The 8,914-nt window shown below is 39.4% G+C and overlaps 1 long non-coding RNA gene across 2 annotated transcripts in view; it reads right to left on the reverse strand.

Annotated features, from left to right (window-relative positions):
* Window positions 1–3,938: 3,938 nt before the first annotated feature.
* Window positions 3,939–8,914, reverse strand: part of LOC116093021 — a 15,671-nt gene continuing 10,695 nt past the window's right edge. For both annotated transcript variants that reach the window (XR_004119596.1, XR_004119593.1), the window contains one exon: window positions 3,939–3,969. This is a non-coding gene — a long non-coding RNA (uncharacterized LOC116093021). The remainder of the gene's footprint in view (window positions 3,970–8,914) is intronic.

Below are 8,914 nucleotides of genomic sequence, written 5' to 3' on the forward strand. Positions count from 1 at the left end.
GACCAAGAAGTAGGAGTAGGTGGGTTGGTAAGCAGGGGGAGGGAGGGAGTAGGAGGTTTTCAGAAGAAAAACCAGTAAAGGGGGATAACATTTGAAATGTAAATAAAGAAATTATCTAATAAAAAAATGATATACAGAGGTAAACAAAGAATTCTCAACTGTCAAATGCTAAATGGCTGAGAAGCACCTAAGGAAATGTTCAAAATCTCTAGTTATCAGGGAAATGCAAATCAAAGCAACCATGACTTTCTACCTCACAAAGGTGAGAATGGCTAAGATCAAAAACTCAGGTGAGAGCAGATGCTGAAGAGGATGCGAAGAAAGAGGAACACTCATCCATTGCTGGGTGGAATGCAACCTGGTACAACCACTCTGGAAATCAGTTTGTCAGTTCCTCAGAAAACTGGACACAGTACTACCTGAGGACACCACTATACCACTCCTGGGCATATACCCAGAAGATGCTCCAACATGTAATAAGGACACATGCACCACTATGTTCATAGCAGCCTTATTTATAATAGCCAGAAGATGGAAAGAACCCAGATATCACTCAACAGAGGAATGGATACAGAAAATGTGGTACATCTACACAATGGAGTACTACTCAGCTATTAAAAACAATGAATTTATGAAATTCTTAGGGAAATGGATGGACCTGGAGAATATCATCCTGAGTGAGGTAACCCAATCACAAAAGAACACACGTGGTATGCACTCTCTGATAAGTGGATATTAGCGCAGAAGCTCAGAATACCCAAGATACAATCCACAGACCAAAATGAAACTCAAGAAGGAAGACCAAAGTGTGGATACTTCAATCCTCCTTAGAAGGGGGAACAAAATACCCATGGAAGGAGTTGGAAAGACAAACTATGGAGCAGAGACTGAAGGAAGGACAATCCAGAGACTGTTCCACCTGGGAATCTTTCCCATATTCAATCACCAAACCCAGACACTATTGTGGATGCCAGTAAGTGCTGGCAGACAGGAGCAACAATATTAAATAACTAGTACCCTCAGAGTTCCCAGGAACTAAAACTTCAACCAAACAGTACACATGGGGGGGACTCATGGCTCCATCTGCGTATGTATCAGAGGATGGCCTAGTTAGTCATCAATGGGAGGAGAGGACCTTGGTCCTTTTAAGGCTGTATGCCCCAGTGTAGGGGAATGTTTGGGCCAGGAAGTGAGAATGAGTGGGTAGGTGAGCAGGGGGAGGGGGTTGGGGATAGGGAGTTTTTGGAAGGGAAACCAGGAAAGGGGATAACATTTGAAATGTAAATAAAGAAAATATCTAATAAAAAACAAAAGATAAAAAACAGAATATGAAATTAAGCCTCTAATCTTGAAGATGGTATAATCCTTTAATTAAACAACAAAAGGTTGAAAACATAGATTAAAAAATATGGGGAAAATAAGTTTCTGATAGGAAAAACAGAAAAAATTAATATACATTTTGCCTTTTTGAAAGTTTTCCATGTGAAACAAAAACCTATTTTCACAAGATTTTTGCAGGGTGCAATGTCACTGAATCTAAAAGCATGCAGACTCCGGAATAAAGGCCAAGGCCTAACACTGGCTGGTAAATGAGTATTTCAAATCCCCAGATACTTATCCCTGCTTTGTTGAACTCTGGGAGCTTTCTCTATTTCTGTTGAAAAGGAAGTGAGAGACATTCACAGTCTGCTTCATGAGAAATTGTGTCAGGAAAATGAAGCACCTTTCCAAGGGCAAGATGGAAGAAATAGAGCTGTTACTATAAGACAATAGTTGTTTTCTTGGCACACCAGAACCACTAATACTATACATACGATTTTTGACATATGTCTAAGATACTGTATGATTAAAAATTAAAAAGTAAAGTTCATTCAAGAATTTAAAACTGTTCACTATCAAAAGATTTGTGCAAAAAATGTAATGCTGCAAAATACAATATAATTTATTCATATATCAATTCTTTGTGCTTTCTGCCCATTTAGTATAAATATGGGTATATTTTGTAATGAATCTACTATTCGAAATTGTTACTATCTATCTGATTGACTTTTTGGAAGTTTTTAAAGTTCTTAGCTGTTTTTGTTTTTTAAAAGTAGTTCTATTTCTTGTCTTATGAACATACCAGTTCATAGTATGAATGAACAGTTTCCATTACAATACTTTTACTCATTTTGTGCTCTGCATATGTAAATCTGTAGTGCAAATAATAATTTGGCCATCTTTATTTTTTTTTTATCTAGGGGGAATTCAGCGAAGGTCTCTGGTTCACTATTCTTTCAAGGTTTGTCTTATTATACTACAGCTCCTCTGTGACCACAGCATAGAAACAGTTCAGTTTCCTTTGCATCACCCAACATTATCATCTGTGCTGGCAAAATGTACGCCAGAAAAGAGCTACATAATGGACATGGAGTTTATGCAATCCTGAAAAGCCAATATGCTGTAGTTTCCTGCCATTCAATGTCTTCACCCAGATTAATAGGGCTTATGATTATGTACAGCAAAACGCTACTGTAGTTATACAAACTGAACTTACTAATTGATACTGACTTATACTGTGTTCACTTCAAGCCTCAAAAATAATGGGTTAGACGATGAAATAAATGAGCCTTAAAAGGAATAGGAATTTATAGAAGGTGATTATATTCATCAGGAGAAAGAAGTGTAAAGAAAAAATAGAACACGTAAGGAGAATGAACTCAGGGGTGTTAAATAAAATGGTAGAGAGAGGAAGAGGAGATTTTACAGGGGAGACTTTTTTAAGGAAGAAGACAGAAAAGGGGGGCAGATAAGCAGGAGTTAGTTTTAAAAAGACACATTTGAAGGTTTTAGTTGTGAATCAAAGGATGATATCAATAAACTCATGTAGTAGATGAAAAGCATAAATCATATATTTTAAGTAATATCCAGTATATGAAAAATTTCTCTAATGCAGATGGATAAATAAAATGTGGTACATTTAGACAATGGAATATAACTCAGCTATTAAAAATAGGGGCATCATGCTATTAGCAGGCAAATGGATGGAAACTAGAAAATATCATCCTGAGTGAGGCAACCTAGACCTAGAAAGACACAATTTGTATATACTCACTGATAAATGGATATTAGTCAAACAGTACAGGATAATCCACAGACCCAAAGAAACTAAAAAAGAGATGGCCCAAGGGAAGATATTTGAATCTCACTCAGAAGGAAAAAATATATCTGAGAGGAATGGAGGGAGGGAAGTGGGCAAGAAGGGGGTTGTAGATAGAGCAATTGGGTAAGGACCAGGTGAGGGGAGGGGTTAGAGGGCTGGGAGAAAGATGGGAAATGGGGTTTGGCACCTCTGAGAAGAGCCAGAAACCTGGGAAAAAAAGAAAGGCTCCCAAGAGTGTCTAGCTGAGACTCCTAGCAGAGGGGGGATATAAATGCTGTTGTGGCTACCTCTTACAGCAAGGATTTCCAGTGAAGGGAGGGGACCACCAACCCATACACAAAACCTTTAATGTAAAATTAGTCCTGCCTACATGATGTGCAGGAACAAAGAAACAGCAGAAATTGGGGGGATGGCCAACCAACCACTGGATCAAGTTGAGACCTATCCAATGAGAAAGAGCCAACTCTACTGACACTATTAATGATACTCCGCTATGCTTGCAGACAGGAGCCCAGCATAATTGTCTTCTGAGTGGTTTCGCATAACAGCTAATGAAAACTGATGCAGAGACCTACAGCCAAACATTAGGCACATAGGGGTCTTGTAGAACAGTGGAGGGCCAGGATTGAAGGAGCAGAAAGGGTCAAACACCACAATAAAACCTACAGAGTCAACTAACCTGAGTTCATAAGGGCTCACAGAGATTGGACTTCCAACCAAAAAGCATCCATGGGATGTACCTAGACATATGCAGCAGATGTCCAGTGTGGTCTCCATGTGGGTCTCGTAACAACTGGAGCAGGGGCTGACTCTGACTCTGTTACCTGCTGTGGGGCGGGGGGAGATAAAGGGAGGAAGGTTGTTATTGTGATGCAAAGTGAATAAAAAAAGGAAAAAATACAAAAACAAAAAAAGAGCTATACACATTCTTACCATCGTTCATTATTAAAAATGTGAAAGTACATGCCAAAGAGAGTCCGGCAAAATACCTAGTTCAGCAAGTAACAGCACCTGTTGCCAACCCTGAAAACCCAAGTTTGATCCCAAGGACCCACATGCTAGGAAGACAACAGATTCTTGTAAGTTGTCTTCTGATGTATACATATAAAAAAGTATCATGTGTCACCCACAAAAAAAAAAAAAAGAAAATCAGATAAAAATATAGCATATTTTTAAGCCAACATGAAGGCTAGGGTTACAGATCAGGAATAGTAAAGTGCTTCCTGTCATGTATAATTCCTTAACTTTGATCCTCAGAACCAGAAAAAAAATATAGTAAAATGCCACTTTATTCCTATTAAAATTTCTGTTATAAAAATATATAATTCAAACCAAAAAAGGCAAGGCAGAAAATATATACTGTTTCAGATCCAGCTAAATTAGTCTTTTGAGTATTGATGCAAATAGAAAGTGGTGAAGACTGTAGAAAAACACTTTAGTCATTTCTCAAAAATTCATCAGAATTGTTATATGATACTAGCGTTCTACTTCAGAACAAAATTGAATTCCATAGTCATTGCAGCAAACTCAAAGAATGTGTTTCTCTTCATCTCTATACATAACAGGCCACACTTTCATTTAATTTTGGGGGGTTTTGTGTGTGTGTGTGTGTGTGTTTTTCAAATAACTTCTGAAAATTATAGTTCCATGTCCCTTATAGTTCAATAAAAACTTCAGTAAAACAATACATGAAATAGACAAAAGAAGATCCATGACATCTCCAGACTACTGACGAATCCCAATGGCCCACTGTGAAAGAATATATGAATCTATGGACATTTACAATTACATATTTATTGTGTTAGTTTAGGAGATCTCTCTCGGGAAATCATGCAGAAACTACACCATATCTCATTCCAGTTTTAGTTTTATTTCAGAAATCAGATTAGAAACCAAAAGAATACCCTGTTTTGCTTAATAGGTATACTATTTGGGGAAACTACTATAGTAGACGAGATGGTGAATTTAACATAAGCATTATCTTGAAAGAACTACAAAACTAAACAACCAAACAAAATAGTTGAACAATGTTACATTTGTTGATAAGAGATGATGAATTTAATTTTCCTCTTATCAGAGTGCCAAATATTATTCCTCTAAATATCTTCACTACAATTAGAATACATAAAATGTCTCAGTTCTGCTCCATGCACTTGAGCAAATACCTAGCGAAACACTAAAAGCTCATTGATATTACCAATATTTCCTGTCTTCTTCCAAAACAGGACATTAGATGCAGAACCATTTTGTGACTTGAAGGGGACACCTTTCTGCTTGTCTAAATACCTGTACATCTATGCATTTACTAACAGAATTATATTATTTAATTAAAATTGCATATACTAACTATAAACTAAGGATAATTTCACCTCAACTTCCAGTTCCAATCTCCTCACTAAAGGGTAGCAAATACATTCTGTAAGAAATTGCTTATCAGAAGCCCATTAACCAATAGGAGAAAAGAAAACAGAGAATTTCTGATATTGACCAAGGGATCATATATTTCTAAACACCTGAGCTTCCTGCAAATACATGTGGCATAAAGGAACCATTATGAGAATTGATGAGGGTTTCAGATTTTTGTATACCTGCTGTGATTTTAGTACGAGATTTACATTGATCATCCAGAGCCTCAAAGGAATAACAGAAAGAGACCACTAAATATCTGCCTATTCTCTCTCATGAAACACAGGGTATCTTCCAAACTATAGAAAAAATAGACGAAAATTGACATCATAATAAAAACCATTATCTCCTGAAGCTACAAAAGAAACTCTTATGTTTTGAAAGTAATATTCTTATTTGTTACTTGTTTTATGACTGCTCCAAGACTGCCCACTCTTTTTATAACATCGATTTAAAATGCACTACTTATTACCAGTAACATTTAAATATCAACAGCAACTTCCACAAGTCCTTCATATTTTAGAATAACGATGGAGATATTTTCTCTCTTGGATGACTTGGTCCTTCCAGCTACTGATTATAAAATCCTGAGAGATCAGATCTCCATGCTGGATCACCACTATTTAATATTTAATAGCAAAATAATAAAATCTTCATTTGAGCTTTTTCTATCATTTTCAGAAAAGCAAAGAAAAACATATGTAAAAATAATTAGTTAGCAATAATTAGTATTACCTTAAAATCAATACCTATTGATCAAAATTAGGATAAATATGAATGCAATTATTATTCAATTTGAAATCCACTCATTCTTTGGAAAAACATTACATTATTTAATTACTATAATATTACTGAATACCAACTATATGTTTTCAAAAGCTTTTTCTTAGAAATAAAAAAAAAATCTCATTTGTTTTTGCAGGCAAATGAATGGAACTAGAAAAGATCATCCTGAGTGAGGTAACCCAGAACCAAAAGAATATGCATGGTATTCACTGATAAGTGGATATTAACCAAAAACATACAGAATACCTGTGATAAAACCCACTTATTAAGTTTAACAAGGAAGATCCAAGTGAGCATATTTCAATCTTACTGAGAAGGGGGAACAAAATAAGAGTGGGAGGCAGCGTGAGAGCGGGACCTGGGTGGGAGAGGAGAAGGAAGGGACAGAAAAGGGAGATCCAGAGGGTCAGGAGAATGAATGGAAATATGCAGCTGTGGGAGAGGGGAGACCTCTAGAAAGCCCCAGAGACCTGGGATGTGAAAGGCTCCCAGGACTCAATGGAGATGACCTCAGCCAAAATGCCCAACAGTGGAGAAATGAAACCTGAAGAAACCTTGAGATCCATTAGATAGACAGGGCCAGAATTGTTCCTGTCTAAAATTAATAATGGAATAGAGACTGAAGGAAAGGCTATCCAGTGACCAGAACAACTAGGAATCTATAGGGCAGTGGTCTGTTCAGGCAACCTAGGCCCAGTAGAGTAATAGGCGTAGAACCTTGAAGCACACAGTAGTCAATTTCTGTTCACGAGGGATGCTAGCTGTTCCACCAGAACTTCTGAGTCTTTGGCACCTGTTTCAGTCACAACCTCTCACAGCTGCCCCCACAGGAAATGTGTGCTCTATCAGGTAGACAATGCCCCAAGCTCCCAGCATTCTAGCTGGACCCTACACCCAGTCATCTGACCACAAGCCAGGCATGCCACACCCCAGATAGGCACACCTCACAAAATATAAGGGACAGTACACCCCCTCCCCTCTCTCTTGCTCTTTGTTCTTCTCTTGCCCTCTTCCTTTCCTCTCCTGCTCTTTGTCCCTTCTCTTGCCCTCTTCCCTCTTGTGCTTCTTCCTCTTTCTCCTGCTCTTTGTTCTCTTCTCTTGCCTTCTTCTGGTCTCTCTTGCCGCCTTGCTCTCGTTTCCTTTCTTTCCTTTCTTTCTCTTCTTCTCTTATCCTCCCCTTTCCTTCTCTCTACATGATCGGCCTATTTCCTCTCTCCTATAATAAAATATCTCACTTATACATTGCCTCCTTTTTAACTAACGTGCCATACAGCCAGAGGCCCCAGCAGCAGAGAGCCCTCCACCATAGGTACCAGCAGAGAAACATTGGCCCATAGCTGGCGTGGTCTCTCTCCTGCTGCCTGGTGCTGTGGCTCTCTGCTGCTGATACCTGGGCTCTCTGCTGCTGAGGCCCTGGGGCTGCACGGTACACTAGTTAAAAAGGAGGCAATGCATGAGTGAGATATTTTATTATAGGAAAGAGAAAATAGGCTGGCCATGTAAAGAGAAAGAAAGGAGAGGAAGGAGAGGAGAAGAAAAGGAGAGAGTGAGAAAAGGAAGAAAGCTAGAGAGCAAGAGAGGAGAGCAAGAGGAGAACAAAGAACAAGAGAAGAGGAAGAAAGCAAGAGAAGAGAACAAAGAGCAGGAGAGAGAGGAAGAGGCAAGAGAGGGAAGAGGACAAGAGAAGAACAAAGAAAAAGAGAGGAGAAGAAGAGGGCAAGAGGAAAACAAAGAGCAAGAGAGAGGGGAGGGGGTGTACTGTCCCTTATATTTTGTGAGGTGTGCCTATCTGGGGTGAAGCATGCCTAGCTGTGGCAAGATGACTGGGTGTAGGGTCCAGCTAGAATGCTGGGAGCTTGGGGCATTGTCTACCTGATAGAGCACACATCTCCTGTGGGGGCAGATGTGAGAGGTTGGGACTGAAACAGGGGCCAGGAGCCAAAGACTCAGGAGTTCTGACTGAACACCTACTGTCCCTTGTGAACAGAAATTGCCCACTATGTGCTTCAGGGTTGTAAGGCCTATTACTCTACTGGACCTAGGTTACTTGAACAGACCACTGACCTATAGGAATCCATCCCATGGGTGAGCACCAAACTCTGACACTATTAATCATGCCATGTTGTGCTTCCAGACAAGAGCCTGTTATGGCTGTCCTCTGAGAAGCTCTACAAGCAGCTAAGACAGGTTCATACTTACAGCCACCATTGGAGTGAGGTTGGAGAGCTCTACAGAAAAGTTAGGGGAAGAATTGAAGGACCTAGAGGGGATGGCAACCCCATAGGAACACCAACAGTGTCAACTAACCTTGACCCCTGGGAGCTCCCAGAGTCTAAGCGACCAAGCAAAGAGCATACAAGGGCTGGTTGGTGGTCCAAGGCACATATGTAGCAGAGGACTACCTTGTCTGGCCTCAGTAGTAGCTAAAGGATGTTGGGGGAAGATGAGGTGGAGGCAGGTGAATGTGGGTGCCCAGCACCCTTCTCAGAGACAAAGGGGATGGTAGATGGTGTGAAGAACACTTGGAGAGGGAGATGGGAAGGAAGCAACATTTGGAATGTAAATAAATAAAACAATTAA

The sequence above is a fragment of the Mastomys coucha genome, chromosome X (genome assembly GCF_008632895.1).
Source record: "Mastomys coucha isolate ucsf_1 chromosome X, UCSF_Mcou_1, whole genome shotgun sequence".
NCBI lineage: Eukaryota > Metazoa > Chordata > Mammalia > Rodentia > Muridae > Mastomys > Mastomys coucha.